The following is a 16,461-nucleotide window of genomic DNA, read 5'->3' as shown; positions in this document are numbered from 1 at the left end:
GCCCCTTGTCCTGTCACTACAGGCCTTGGTAAAAAGTCTCCCTCCATCTTTCTTCCAAGCCCCCTTTAGATATTGAAAAGACACAGGAAAATCTGCCCAGAGCCTTCTCTTCTCCAGGCTGAACAACCCCAACTCTCTCAGCCTTTCTTCACAGCAGAGGTCTTCCAGACCTTGGATGATTTTTGTGGCCCTCCTCTGGATCCGCTCTAACAGGACCATGTCTTTCTTGTACTGGGGACCCCAGAGCTGGATGCAGTACTGCAGGTGGGGTCTCACGAGAGTGGAGCGGAGGTCGGAGAATCCCCTCCCTCCACCTGCTGGCCACGCTTCTTTGGATGCAGCCCAGGTTACGATTGGCTTTGTGGGCTGCAAGTGCACATGGCCGGCTCAAGTCCAAGGTTTCGTCCACCAGGATTCCCAAGTCTTTCTCCGCACGGCTGCTCTCAGTCCATTTTGGCTCCTGTCTGCCCAATTTGCCCCTGGTGAAGCCATGTTGGCTGTCTGTAAGCACCTCCCTGTCTTCAATATGTCTTCATAAGTCTTCCAGGAGGATGTGCTCCATGATCTTATCAGGCACGGATGCCCTGGAGGAGTCTGCAGCCCTCCTCAGCAGTGAGCCTCTGCAGGAGCATGGCAGACGTCTGCTGCCTGCAGACTTGACCAGTACAGCGAAAGCCCAGGACAAAAGGGCCAAACCTGAGCTGATGCCTCTCCAGGCTTTCAGCTTGACAGAAGAACTGTCAAGGGCCAGTTCTGCATCTCCTCATATGACCCTGAGCTCTTCTACCACCTGTTGTTGCGTGTGCTGTGTGAGGAGATCTACACCCACCTGGCATATGTACTGGCAAAGATCCTCCCCACGGTCAGTGAGGGGCTGCTGCCCTTTTGACAGCCCCCCCCAATAAAGCCTTTTCTATCTCCACCTCCATGTGCTCGGGCGTCTTTGTTGGGGTGCAGGGACAGGGGCTTGCCCTGCGTGCCAGTCCCTGCAGCCCCTGGAGGCCAGGCCCAGTCTCATCTGCTAGGCACTGGGCACTGCCAGCCTGCCTGATGCAAGCCAGGGCCTTGCGTGCCAGCCTCACCTGCCCTCCCGCCCTCTGTCCCCGCAGTATTTATGATGCTGTGTAATCAGCTGGAACCACCGTCTTCTCAGGCCATGGTAGTTTTTTTACTCCACCTTTTCGGCAAACATTTAGCTACGTGCGGGCCAACCCCTGTAAGCGTGTCGGAAACTACTCTAGCTCCAGCAGCCGGGGATACATTTACACGCAGGCCGGCAAATCTTAGCACCCACAGCCCCCTAGACCCATCCCAAACCCCCTCCCTTCCTCCCTGCAGATCCCCATGACCCCACAGCTGCCCGCCTACTCTAGTGTCCCACAGCCCCTATGGCCCCCACACCCCTCCTCTCACACCACAGCTGCCCAGCCAGTGCCCTTCTCCCTCCCTGTAGCCCCACGGCCCCGGTCTCCCGCACTCCCCATGCTCCCATCTCTGGTGGCCCCACTGCCCCGTGCACCCCTGTCCCCATCCCAAGCGATGCTGTCCCCATGGACCCGCTGCAGGTTGCACCCCATCCCGTGGGCTCCGTCTAGCAATGTCGTAGCCAGTCATTTTGTCTCCAAAGCCCTATCCCTGCTGACCCCACAGCCACCTTCCATCACAGCCCCGGCTGCTCCCTCCCAGCTTCTCCAGCCACTCGCAGGTTTTGCTACCGAGGGGAACGGCCCTGCAGAATGGAGGCCGGAGTGACCCAACCTGCCAGCTCCTGAATGCAGTGCCACTGCAAGCAGCCACTCACAGGTTTTGCTGAAGCATGTGGGTCACTGTTTCCTGCCACGTGGCCACAACCTTTCCTCCTGGTGTCCTGTCATGTGCCGGCAGCCGCGGGACTATGAGCAAGTGAGAGACCACAATCGTCTTGGGAGCCTACAAGAACAGTGTCTGCCCGGGCTAGAGCAGAGAACGTGTCTTTATTTTTTTCCCTTCCCAAGCTGAAGTAGGCAGGAAGCCTACATATCTTGAATGATGGTTTTCTGCAATCTAAATTTAAAAGACCTGACCATGAACTTTGCTGTTTCATACACCTGATGGCATCAAAGCATGAAGGCTGGAGCCTGAGAGATATGTTAAGGAGGCTTTCAGCCATCGGTAGCTTGCTGGAGTCAAGCTCCACGCAGTCACGACCAGCAGATCCAGCCCTCCAGCAGGACGGGCTCTGTGGGTGGGCTCTGAGCATGAGGCTGGTGGTGTCTGTCCAGCCACTTTCAAAATGCGTGTCTGCCTCCTAGGGAAGAAAATAACCACAGCTGGCATTAACTGAGCTTCCATTTTGGCAGTTTCGTTGGAGAAAGAGCCAAATCAGCCCAGACGTTGAAAAAGCTGCAACAAATGAAGTGCTGGTGGGTCAGTGCGATGCAGTTCGTGGCACTGCTGCCTGTGGGGATCAGCTTTACTCTTCAGGACTGTGAGTAAAGGTCGCTGATGACTTTTTAAATGAATTCTGCAGGCATTTAGTGAAGAGGAAGGCTGTTGCTGATGAAGCTGATGTGGGTAAGGAGTTGGCTGACCAGGAGGCCATCGGACACTAAAAGGCAACTACCTCTCTTTAAGAGCCCCTACGTGCCTGGAAGATAGCTGCAAAGGACTGAAGATTTTGCTTTTAATACGACCACCTGAGAATGTTGGTGTGATGAGATTGCTGATGCCACTATTCCGACACAAAGGAAGTTTGTGGGGGGGGGGTTTGATTCATAAGAGACATGATGAAAAACAGCTAAGAACTATGTTTTGAGTTACACTTGAAAAAAAACTGGTAGCCCATTCATTTTCAGACCATGCTTTCCTCTTTGCAAAGGACTCCACAAGGCAAAGGAATGGGATAAATGAGGGAAGAGGTGAGGCTGCACTACTTTCAAATGTCTACACATTGCTGTGAAACTGTGCACAAGTACAGCGATGAATTCATAGGCTTTTTAAATATTAGTCTGATTGACATATGGGAAAGAGGCAGGCAAATTCAGCTCTCCCTTCCAGGGTTACCGGTGGGATTCTAAAGTCAGAGATCCCCCTGGCAGTTCTGCAATATCTTCTTCTCCTTTACTCCCAATGATTCAAACCCAGTTTTGTATTCATAAAAGAAGTTCATGAAGAACCAAAGTTAATTCACTCCACGGGTAATTGTCCTGAGTGATTTATTAAGCACCTTGACTCAAGAAAAAAAACCCAAGTCTTTAAAAAGAGGTAAGTCTTTTAAAAGAGTTCCCTTTTTGATCACTGACCTTAATAATTGGAAGCTGGCAGCTGGGAATTACAGAGGCGATGCGGATAAGGTGGCTAACGCCTTTGAAATTACGATTAAGACACAGGATCCTGATTGGAAAGATATTGAGGCCATTACGCAAGTATTGTTTGATAGTACTGAAAGGGAAATGATTCGCAAAGCGGATAGGGCCCAAGTAGAAGCACAAGTTGCTTCCGGGAATCTGCAGGGAATGGTGGAAAATCACCTCCCCTCCACAGACCCGAACTGGGATCCAAACATGGATGGGCATAGACAGCTTCTGACAAAGTCTCGGAAATGGATCTTGTTTAGTATTCAAAATGCATCACCAAAAGCTATCAGTTGGTCTAAATGATACGAAATTAAACAGGATCGGAAAGAATCCCCCACTGATTTGATGCATAAACTAAAGGAAGCCGCCCGTAAATATACTACTATTGATCCCGAGTCAGAGGAAGGTAGAAATCAGTTAGCTCCCCTGTTTATAGGGCAGTCCGTGGATGACGTAAGAAGAAAATTACAAAAATGACAAGGAAATTATGCCTGTCATTTGGGAAAATTATTAGACATGGCTTGGGTTGCATACAGAAACAGGGATAGTGAGAAGGAAAGAACAAACAGCAGATTAATAGCAGTGTTAGAAGAAAATGTTCGGGGTAAAGAAAAAGGATTATACCAAAGAAGGGGACAAGGGCGAGGAGAATCTCCCGGGGATGTTTTGCAGGCTAGACCCCGTTTGGGAAGGAATCAGTGTGCCAACTGAAAAAAAGCAGGGGCATTGGAAACGGGAGCGCCCTTTCCGGAAACAAAATTCCCCTCCGAAGCCTCTATTCTCAATCAGTGAAGACTGAAGGGAACCGCAGGAATCTCTCCCAGAGGAACCTCGGGTTAAAGCAAAGCTAGCGAACGAGAAAACTCAATTTTTGGTGGACACGGGGGCTACTTACTCTGTTTTAAATACACTAGAGAGAGAATTAAGTATTAAAACCAGAAATGTTATTGGCGCAACTGGGATTCCTGAAACTCTGCCACTCTTTAAACCCCTACAAACGAAATTAGGAAAACAATGGGTCACCCACCCATTTTTATACTTGCCAGATTCTCCAAAACTGTTACTGGGGAGGGTTTTACTTGAAAAACTAGAAGCAGAAATTAAATTTAAGGGAGGTGAAATAGAGATTTTAATTCCAGAAACTAAATATGTGGAGGCGGCAGCCTTGTTGTTACAGGATATAGATCCCAAGAAGGAAAAGATACCTCGAGAAGCGGAAGGTGCTGTGATTCCCTTGGCATGGGCTGGAGAGATCCCATGGTTCTTCCATCTTCCATCTTCCATCGCTTGCTCATGAATTTTCATGTCCTTCCAGTTCTCCCTGGTTTAACACTTGCCCAGCTTTACTCTGCACAGAGACACAAGATGAAACCCCGTTCAGCCATGTGGCAACATGGGCTCGAATGAAAGAGCACGCGTTCATTCACAGATGAGTTGCAGCTCAACAGACTGAGAAGCAGCGAGGTGGAGAAAGGCAGTTCTGAACACACACACACACACACACAGACACACAGACACACACAGAGACAGACACAAACACACACACACACAGACACACAGACACACACAGACACAGACACAAACACACACACACACAGACACACACACAGACACACACACACATACACAGACACAGAGGCAGCAGGGCTGCAGCACTTGGGCAGCTCTTCCCATCCAGTCACTTTTCGGAGCGGAGCGGAGTGGAGCAGAGCAGCCCCAAGTGAAAACTGCCCTTCTTCAGCACTTTCAGGAGAAAATGGCACCCATTTGCTCACCTTTAGAAGGCAATTTGCACAACTCAACATTGTCTTATTCTTACTGACTACAGCTTTCAGGCCATTTGCATTAACTAATGGCCCTCAAAGCAGCAGTTTAGGAATTCAGGATCTCATGGGCAGGTTTGAGTATGCAAATCTGACCAAACTCACTAACTGACTTCAGACACAGCAGGAGCAACTGACACAATTTCAATTAGAAATTGGACCGGGTCTTGAGACAGACAGGGCCGGACTCCTTCCAAATATGTCTTGAGGAAACCCTGCAATTCTCAGGTGCATCTCAACACAGGAGACTCGGGACATGTTTACGGGAGGCACCGGAGCATGTTACTCCTCAGGGAAGAGCATCCCGGTCTGCCCTCGCAATTGAAAGCAACATTACTGGGGCAATTAAGGGACTGCAGAAAGGCAGACTGTATGCACAAAAGCTTGCTCTCGAGTCTAGGCAGCTCTACAGTTGTTGAAACTGGCCTAAAAGACATAGCAGGAGCTGCGCTGCGCCTGGTCAGCCTGCACCTCTCTCTCCCGTGCTCCATCACACAGTACAAGCTGGCAGCAGCATTTCTTCAGGTTTCTCACTGAGCTGCACAGAAAAACGCGTCCTCAACATACAGTGGGAGACACTAGTATTACCACGAGTGATGGTGACTGCCAACTTCTATGGTGATTTCCTACAGCCCATCTAAGGTACTCATGGCATCGGAAACAGTGTTGGAATCACACACTCGCCAGCTTGCAAAGTTCGGAGCACCGCCGCTGAAAGCTGGCGATGGGACCTGGCCTGAAACCCTCTCCTCCTCAAGGCTCAACCCTCACCAGCTGAGAAATGCTGAGACGTATGAAGTGAGTATTTCACGGAACTTGAGGGGAATTTTTAACAGGTACCTTTGTACATACAGCTGTACCTTTGTGTCCGTGCGTGTGCGTCTGTGAATCAACGTGCGGACTCGATAGCAAGTATAGTATTACCATTTCAAATCTGTAATCAAGCCACTCTTCTGATTTTAGTAAATTCAGGGATTTTTATACCACTAAAATGTCAGAAAGCTTTACAAGCCTTTTTATCCTATTTTATACTTTTACACTTGTTCCATAAAACCATTTTCCACTCTCCAGCTTACCATCTCTCTATGCAGAAAAGTCCTATCTGCCACACTTCATCAGCTACATAGGATATGGCAACCTTTCAAATACATCAGTATTTATACAAGTAGAAACTTTAAAATGCAAAAAAGAAAAAAAAAAAAAAGAAAAAGGGTGGTGGGGGAAAAATTATTTTCTACCTTGACTGTTAGGTTCTTAAGCTGCCGGTATTTAACATTAATGTCTCTGTATTTCAAGGTCATGACTGCATCAGTTCTGCTATTTGTGGACATCAGTGAGAGATTATTTGCCTTTCACCAGTTCAGACGTTCCACCTCCACTTCTTCCCCGATTTGATTTTTTTTTTTTTAATGTTTAAAAGGTCAGAATCTGCCCCTCCAAGGTATAAGAGCACATTTTAAGTGAATTTACATTACGCTTCCCTTGATTTAAATACAAAGTTAGCTCCACTGGTACATTCATCCACAAGAACCTTAACAACTCCAACTTCATAGACACCCATAAATTATTTTTGTAAACAGCACATTACTAAACATAGCGCAACAATCTAGGAAAGAGAAAAAGCATGCACACAATCAGCATTTCCCTTTTTCACTAGAAAATGAAAATCTCTAACAGCAGATAAGCCTGGACCCCAGGTGGCATATGGCTTATGAAATGCCACCTATCTGGACTCGACTCTTGAAAGCAATCACGCACTAAGGAAAATTCTGGGCTGTTATGCAGAGGTTTCACTAGAGTCTTGGCAATTTAATTTGGGACGTGAAAGGTATTTGCACTACAGTATACCATGTGCAGTAAAAAAAAAAGGGCTCTTGCAGTTCGATTCCAACGCTGCGTCCTCAAACAAAATGAGGCTGCTATGTTTGAGGAATGCGGATGGAAATCTCACCTGCCATCTCAAACGTACGCTGTGGCTTTTCTTCACTTTTTGTCACTTTCCTCGGGCTTGGTAAATCTTTTGCGGAGTCTGAAGCAAAGGCCTACAGCTTTTTCCTCTTTGTAACAGCGGATGTCTGGGTTTTCACAGGTTGGTTTGCTGGGGGGGCACCACTTGTACCCTGGATTTGCCTTCATAAATACATCCTTGTACCAGAAAAGAAAAGGAAAATTACCAGTCATGACATGGTACTATCCACAGGGCCATAGAGTGCATGCTTGTAAGAGGATTTCCTATGGGAAATAATCCCATGGGAACCTATTTTATTCTCAAAATGCAACAGCGATGTTTTCCAAAACCCTTGCTGACCAGCCCAAAGCAAGATTTTTGAACGTTAACAGCAAAAAAAGAGCACAGTTCAGTGTCTTAAATGCGCTGCTGCGCGAGGTGGAGAATGGACGAATCAGAGGAACGTGCCACACATTCCAGCTCCAGATGTTTGCCTGACAACTGGTAGGGGCGTACAGCACTGGCTGCTGTGGGAGGCTACCCAGTACGGACCAGTGCCGACCGCAGGCAGGAGGAACCCAACACCTTCCCAGGCACTCAGCAGCTCTCGATGGCAGGACACGACCAGAAGAGCTCTTTTCTCCTGCAGTACATGGCAGGGCAGCTGCAGGAAGTGTCTTCCCTGATGGCACATGTTCCCACCCACCCGGCTGTCACCAGTCCCAGCTACAGCACAGAGAAACACTGATGTTTCATGCACATGCCTGCTCAGAAACACACGCGGAAACACACACCCCTGCAAAACCACTGGCCGAGCGCTTGTGGGGAGAAGTGTTCAGCTCTGCCACTGAACGGCAGCAGCCTGGATTCATCAGGAAACGATCCCGACTTCCTGGATCTTGCTGATGCAAGGACGTATTTCAAAATGAAGTCTTTTCTAGCAGGGGAGAGAAGGCTCGAGCAAGAATAATCTGGCTGGTAATTTTCCAAGGCAGCTGACTATTCCCAGTCCCTCAAGAGGGCAGTTGCAGTGAAAGCCCTGTAAGAGTTAACAGAGGACCACAGTGCTCCTATTCTTGTAGTCACTAAACATGCTGGGGCCACTCCCGGGGGTTCTGGGAGTCAGGGTGCCTGGTGACTGTGGCCGGAGGGGTCTGTCTCCGTCTCCTTCCCCTCCCCAGCTCTCCGGTCACTCCCGAGGCTGACCTGCGGGGCCTGGCTCCAGCTGACCGGGACCCTATCGCACCGGGCGGTTTGAAGCTCCCCACCACCAGCCCTGGGCGCCCCCAGCCCTCACCTCAGCCGGGCCACAGCTGGAGCAGAGGCTGTGCCTCCCGAGAGAACACGGCTGCGGGGAAGCCAAGTGTGGGGAAGTGGCAGCTCCCAGCATGGGCTGGGAAGGAACATGGCCGCCTGGCCACCCCATGCTCCAGGACTACGGCTCCCAGCATGCCCCGGGGCACCCCTTCCTGCTGGCTGCCTCTCAGGGACACCGTCCCCTTGCCCAGCCCCGCCCCTCCGCAGGGCCCATGGCCGCCTGCCCCGGGGCTGCCCCAGCCCAGGCCCAGGCCCAGGCCCAGGCCCCTGAGCCCCGGTGGAGTCGAGAGGAGGAGAAGAGGTGGACAGAGCAGCGGAGAGGGGTGGGGCAGGGCGGTGGGGTGGCAGGAGAGGAACTGGAGACAGACAGAGGGATGGGAGATGGCCATAGGGGAGGAGAATGACAGAGGGACAAGGAGGGCAGGGAGTGGAGGAAGGAAGAATACTGGCACGGCAGCACCAGGCAGCTCAAAAAACCATCCTGCCTGCACTACCTCGAGCACTACCAGCTTAATTCTGGGCACTTTTCCCTCTTCTTAGGCCTGCTGGTTAAAGAGTCAACGTCAAGAGATGGCCCAGGATGGCAGCAGGGCCAGCGGTGCTGCTTTCTGGATCCTGTGGTGGCGGTGGGCAGAGAGACAGGTGATCAAATCCTGGGGCCGAGTACGTGTGTGGGGCGTCAAGGTCAGCCCTTCCTGCGTTTCCCCAGCAAATCCCCAGCTGATGCCGGCCGCGTGCTGCAGCCCCGGTGCGGTGCCAAAGCTCAAGGAGCTGGGCATTTCTGGGGGCGCTGCACCCTGCCGGGCTCCACCGCCGGCTGCCGGCTGCCCTGGGCTGCCCCCCATTGTCTCCAGCTCTGCTTTCTGCTATTGCCGGGGGCACCACAGAATGTCTTGCCCCCTCCCCACAGCTGTCCTGACCCACGTCTGCAGCTCGTATGTGGTGTCCACGACACACAGCTGATTTCAGCGTGGCAGGTCTCTCTTGTGGCACCCTGGGAATGGGGACAAAGCAACCCCTATCCCATCCCTCCCTTCGAATCTTTGTCCCCAGGGTGACCAAGTGGAGATGTACCGTGTGCTGGAGAGCGTCCTGCAGGGAGGTGAGAGCCAGCTGCAGAGTAACGCTGAGACCCGCCTGACAGCAAAGTCGCCCGGTGGCCGCAGAGCAGCCCGGGTGAGCTGGTTCTCTTGGAGGCCAGCAAAGCAGCCTTCTCTCCACCCATGGTTTTGGTGAGAGATGGAGCAGCGCAGAGATGTTTTGCAGGCTTCCAGGCCTGAGGAGGGTTTCCCAGTGCCCTCGTGAGAGATCCTGCTCCTGGGAAGCGCCTCCCCATAGAGCAGAGGCCGTATCCAGCCGCCTGGAGCTGGGTACAGCTGCCCTGAGGGGTCTCACAGGGAGGACAGGGTCATCTGCCTGGTGGCTGTGGCCATGGCTGGCCAGTTCAAAGCTTCTGAGTGCCTCAACCTTTCTTCCCGGGAGCATTTTTCAGGGGGAGAAGATGGACGCTGGGGATGTCCTGGTGGCTTTGGCTACAATGTGCCATGGTTATGGGGTGACAGGATTATGCGGTTCCAGATTTTAAGTGAGTTAGGATTAAAGCGTGTTATAATTACGGACAGAATCTGGGTTTGTTGGCCCTGGGTTCCTGGGGTTGGGTTATTCTGCACGGTCTTTTTTTGCGGCGAGTCCTTTTTTCAGCTTGTTTGACATGTAGGGTTTGGATAGGGGCCTTTGGTTTGTGTACCGTGTTTCTTCTGGTTGTGTTTTTGCTGTTCTGGTGGATTGTGCTGTGTTTTCTGTCTTGAAACCATCATTTCTGGTCTAATATATCTACTGCAGGTCGGGCAGTGTCACTTCTGGTGCAGTTTGACTCATTTCTTGCGAGTTGGTAGGTAGGTAGGTAGGCAGGTAGGTAGGTAGGTATGGAGGACTTGCGGTCCATGGAGAATGACTGCCAGACGACTAACAGGCAGTTCTGGGGAGGGGTGAGAGGACTTCTGGCCCATAGGGAATGACTGCCAGAGGGCTACGTGTACTTCTGAATTTATGTGGACTTCCAAATGCATGGTCATTTCTCCTGCCGTGAGGAAGAGCCATGGGAAGACACCAGCCACACGGAAGGACAAGAGTATCCCCAAGGGTACGTGGCTCTTTGGTTTTTGCTTTTGAGTAAGAAAGCTGCAAAGAGGCTGCTATTGTTAAGTTTAGAGACATTTTGTGAAGTCCTGGACCGAGTATCGCATGACTTGAAACGTTGCTGAAAAGATGGTGGAGGTTTGTCTGCATGTTCTGGGTGCTTTGGGTTTGAACATCTGCTCGTGGCGGTGACTTCATGCAGTCCTTAGCTCCCCTCTGAAGGCACCACGTGTGCTTAGGGCAAGGTTCATCATCCACGATAGCGGATGTGAATCCGTATTTCAAATGGATTTCTTGATCATTTTGAATTTGGGGGGGGCAACTTCTTCTGAGGTCTGGTTCAATCATCCGTGGTTTGGCCTCTTCTTCACGGGGCCGGTGAGGAGCTCGTAGGGGGAGCAGGAGAAGGGTCAGTGCTGCTTTTTCCACGTTAGTCACTTGTACTAGAGTTATCATGGTTATCTCCCATCCCCAGTTTCTTTGCAGGCATCTCTTTAAGCCACTTGTCTGTTTAGTGAGGGGAAGTGGACTTAACAGGAGACCTTTTATTCCTCATGAGTGCCTCAGAGGTTTTTCTGTCAATTTTTTTTTTTTTTTTGCTTGCTTTTTATTTGTTGTGTTTGATTTAAAAAGCTTATTGTAGCTCTTTGTGTTTCTGTCCTTACAGGAAGTCTCTAGTAATTCTACCCAGGAGGGAGATGTCCGGAAAGGACTGTCCTTGTACCCTGCTGTCAGCCTTCAGCCTAGAGAAAGGTCTGGCAGTGGTGTATGCTTCACGGTAACCTAACTGGAATGCATCTTAAGTGGGGACCCTCTAGAGTAGAGAAGAGAATGTGAGAAACATTTCAGTGATACGCATCTAGTGAGGATGTAAGTACCCACTTTCACTTCTTGGGGTGTTCTTTGCATTCTTTGGCAATATCTACTTAAAAGGGTACCTCAGCAAAAGAAGAAGAAATCCCTTCCGATTTCTGTGTCTGACTAAAAGAACTAACCGGGTCATACAGAGGACTGATGTGAGGAGCCCTTTTTCGGCATTCGTGGGCACCTGGCTTGTCGTGCTTTCCCTGTGCGTAGGGTGGTGCTTTGTGCATGGCACTGGTCTGTGCTGCTGGGTCCCCATCCCTGTTGGTTGCCAGATGCGAGGCACAGGGCTTGTCCTTGTTCAAAAGTACTTGTGTAGTTTGAGAATCTGTCAACATACACTTAAAAATGAAAGTCTTCCTTGTGCACTAGTAGAGAAGCAATGTGGAGGGGTTTCAGGGCAGTGCCTGTGAAAGAGCTATCAGGAGATCCTGTCCCTTGACTCTCAGATGGGGCAATGAAGGGTTTGAGGAAGTCACGGGTGTTTTGGTGTTCACCAAATCAGGGTTTTTTTTTCTTTTGTAGCTTCTATAGCTCATGTTTCTTCTGTAGGAGAGCTGTGAGGCTGGGAGGAAAGACTGTGGGTAGGAGGGAATGTGTTTAGTTACATATCAAAGGAAGAGAAAATATATAGCTAAGTAAAGGTCAGCGTAACTATTCAGAGGTTTGGCTGAATGGATTTGCTTGCACTTTTCTTGTCTTGCAGTTCATGTGTTGGATCACGAAAGACGGCAGCAGACATACACACTAGCTAAAACCCCTTTTTGTTGCCAGCCATAGGACCAAAGAAAGTGCAGGGTTGAGCTCCGATCGCTCTCTGTGTGGATTGTGTCTGTCCTCAGCCACGCACGCAGGAGTTTTCACATGAGGCATGGGACTATTCCAGGCCGCAGTGAGCAATCAGGATCCAAGCTCTGTTTTGTTTAAGGCAGTCGGGTGGAAATGTGTGGTTGGAGCCTTCTTGGTCACTCACCCTTTGATTTCAGTGTTCTCCTGCAGTCCAAATCTTGCAGTGTTTTTGCTGAGGTATAAAAATTAAAGGGATAACGCAGATTGTCCTCACGCACATACACACCTTCTCCCCAGCTCAAGGTGAACAGACAAAACCTCGGGGGGTACCTTGTTTTATTAAACGTGTATCGGCTATCCAGCATCAGGGGACTTGTGTAGAGCGAGTGGCTGCAGGTGCCTGGGCTTGACCAGCGTCACCTGGAAGGGAAAAAGGAGAAAAAAGGTGACCATGGGGACTTGTTCCCAGGTATGTTTATTTGTCATTTCATAGAATCAGAGAATCATAGAATGCTTTAGGTTGGAAGGGACCTTGAGATCATCTAGCTCCAACCCCCTGCCATGGGCAGAGACACCTTCCCCTAGACCAGGTTGCTCAAAGCCCCGTCCAACCTGGCCTTGAACATGTCGAGGGTTGGGGCATCCACAACTTCTCTGGGAAACCTGGTTCAGTGTCTCACCACCCTCATGGTAAAGAATTTCTTCCTAATAGCTAATCTAAATCTACCCTCTTTCAGCTTAAAGCCATTACCCCTTGTCCTTTCACTGCATGCCCTTGTACATTGCTGTGTGTGCGCCTTGGAGCGTTTAGCTCGCAATGCTTCCTCTTCTCCTCCCCCTCTTCCTCTTCCTGATCATCTTCCTCCACCTCCTGTTCCTACTCCTCTTCATTGTCATTCTTTTAGCCTTCCTGTCCTCCTTCTGTCTCTCCTACTGCTTGTTCTTGCTGTAGTTGTCCTCATCCTCCTCCCCTTCCTCCCCCTTCCTCCCACTCCTCCTCCACAACTTCATCCTAATCCTTCTTCTCCTGTTAGTCGTCTTTATTCTCCTATTCATCCTCTTGCTCATCCTCTTCTTGTTTCTCCTCCTCCTTCTTGTCTTTCTCCCCCTCCTCCTCCACCGCCTCCTCTTTGTTCTGTTCCTTTTCACCCCGTATGTCATCCTCCCCTTCTTTTTTTTCGTCTTCCTCCTCCTCATATTCCCGTTCCTCTTCATTCTCCTTCTCCTTTTCCCTCCTCCTTCTCCTCCTGCTGCCCCTCTACCTCCTCCTCCTCCTCCTCCTCCTCCTCCTCCTCCTCCTCCTTTTTCTCCTCCTTTTTTAACTTCCTTATCATGTTTGTCCCCTCCTCCTTTTCTATAGCATGTTCTTCTGTCTTTGGTTCCTCCTCCGGCTCATCCTTTTCTCTTCCTATTCTTCCTCCTGCTCTTGTGTGACCTGTTGTGCCACCTGTTCCTCTTCTGAGTGTTCCTTGTGTTCCTCCTCCACCTCTTCTTTCCCCTCCTCTTCCTCCTCCTCATGTGCTTCCTCTTCCTTCTTTTCTTTCTCTTCTTCCTCCTTGTTCTCATTGTCTTTCTATGTTCCTCACCCTCTTCATCCCGTTCGTCCTCCTTCTGCCGTCCTCTGCTTCATCCTGTTTGTCTTCCTTCTTTTTCTCCTCCTCCTGTTTGTCCTCCTCTTAATTCTCTGTCACGGGATGATCACAAGCTGGTTGGTTGGGTGCCTGGGACTCAGTGATAGAGAAAGGGATTCCCCGTTTAGAAATGGGTTGCCATAGGCCCTTTTCTCATGTCAGCGTGGGAAAAACGACAGGCTGCCATTGGGGGTTTTAAAGGGTTTGTGGGTTGGAGAGAGCAGGAGAATGAGCTCATGCCACTGGGCATCTGGTGGGTACCTGCCCATTATTAAAGCATTGTTATTTAAGCGCTGTTAGTTTTGGGTGTGTAGGGCAGGTGGAAGAGCCAGGCAACTCGGTGAGGTTCACGCCATTCCCGTAGAATTTTATGTGTTGTATCAAGGCAGAAAACCTCTGCCCCACAGGAGGGGAAGGGGGCATTTGTCATTTCCTCCACAAATTAGCCCTTGGAGGAGAAGAGGGAAGAAGTGCTGCTTGATTTTCTAGATGGTGCTCTGTGTGCTGCTGCGCCTCCCTGGGTTGTGACGGGGTCATCACAACCTGGTTGGCCGGGTGCCTGGGACCTTCAAGGCCCGTAAGGAAGGAAGAAGTCAGCCTGGCGCCCAGGAACCTTGAGGCAGATAGGGAGGGGGAGAAGAAGTCTGCCTGGTGCACAGGACCTTCAGGGCCTGTTGAGGAGGGGAAGGGGGACTGCTAGGTGACCAGCACGGTCACAGAGCATGGCCGTTTGCCTCATGAAATGGCCTTCGTTATGCTAACCATATTACCAGGAGTCAGGAGCAGGGGTTACCGGTCACAAGTTCAATTGTTAATCGCCTTTCTTAAGTACTTGGACAGCAGCAACGCAGGGCCCAAATACCAGGTTAGGCTCCAGGCCACTGCTGTTATCCTGGTTCTCCCAGGCAAGGCACAAGCAGAGATGTATCCCTGCCTGCATCTTCTCTGAAGGGAGTGCAGCAGCTCTTGCCCATTCCCAAGGCACTGGGTGGCTCCAGCCCATACAGCGTCGGAGTCAGTATAACCTGTGCTGGCTCCAGCTTCAAAGGCTCGGGTGATGGCCGGGGACTCAGCTCATTGGGCGGAACCTTTTATTTCCTCAGTTAACTCTGCTTTTCCATCCGCAGAAATGGCTGTGGCTTTACCGAACCAAAGACCATTTTTCAAGTGGGCACTTCTGTCTGTAAACCACACTCTGAAAGTATGACTGGGGTCGAAAGAGGGAGCATCTTGCATAGGAGAGGATGGTGCATCGCTCTGATATTCTTGCGGCAGTCCTATTTGAGGTATGGTTTCAGTGGGAGCCCTTTGTGAACAATCATTTCCTGGGAGGACAGCGCGATGATGGAGGTAAAGGGTCCACTGCTGAACGGTGGGCTTCTGGGCCAACCCCAGGGGCAATTCTTGGCCTTGGAGGATAATTGTCAGAATGGAGAGAGGGATGTTGTCACGAAAAGTTTGCAACTGGCCCGTGCCGTCCGAGGAGAGAGGCTAGGACACAAAGTTTAGAATTGCAAGAGGCATTCTCAGTTCAGGCACATGAGGTGTCCCAGTCAAATTGGGGCACCCCGAATGTGGTTTTACACCTGGTTCTTATGCTATTTCAAGGATTCAGGTACAACATGATTTGACCAATGGCTACTGAACACACCTATATACTGTTGTTTTGCAAAGCAACTCTAAATCTATCGCATCATCATCCACCTGCTTCTTCCTCAATCGAGACATCCCTGAAGTCGGTCTCGCTGCAGTTCCTTATCTCTGATGCCACATCATGGGAGGGTTTCCCAGAGGTGTCGGAGGGGCTGGGATGCTGGCGTCATCTGGGCAGTCCAGGGATACCCTTTCTTCTTCAGGGTGGGGGCTCTCCTTCTCCTCCACGCAATGAGCTGGGGTCCTTCAGTCATGCTGACGGAACCATGGCTGTGCAGTACACAATGTCGACTAGATACATCTTAAGAAAGGTCATACAATTTCATACTCTAAAGACTATTTTGTACAATAGTTAGGCAATGAGATTTCCCTAACAGTCCCTCCTTTTCTTTTGACCATCAGGGACACACTACACTATTCATTAAGTCGTAAGTCGAGTTCATAAGGTAACACAACAGTGTAAACACACATGTATAATTACAAAGCAAAACAGGAGAGTGGATACACAACCCAAATCCTTTTAGTTCACAGTCCTCCACCTAAGCCTGGGAGCCAAGAGGTTAGCCACCCAAATAGATTTAGGGGAGATCCCTGCCTTACTTCATGTAATATTTTTAAAAGAGTCTTTATCTTGTTTCTGTCAGTTTCCGTTTTCTGGTCTTGATTTACATAAAACTCCAGCAGCTGTTAGGCAATAATGCACATACTCTGTCCTGGACTTCTAAAAGGTGGTCTAGGGCTAATCGAGTCTATGTTACCACTGGTGATAATAATTTGCTTTCTTCCTGTAGGGCTGTAATACTACCTGCGCTTTCATTAGTGGCTTTTTCTAATTCTCTTGATGCATTTGCAGTAGCTCTTTCTAGTTCTGCACCCCCTAACCGTGGGATAAAAGCTGTTACAGATCGGTGGAACTCGGTGCCACATTCTATCAGAGGGCTGTAACACTTTTTCCCCTAGAT

Source organism: Gavia stellata, chromosome 33 (assembly GCF_030936135.1).
Source record: "Gavia stellata isolate bGavSte3 chromosome 33, bGavSte3.hap2, whole genome shotgun sequence".
NCBI lineage: Eukaryota > Metazoa > Chordata > Aves > Gaviiformes > Gaviidae > Gavia > Gavia stellata.
Note: the sequence above shows the minus strand (reverse complement) of the source record.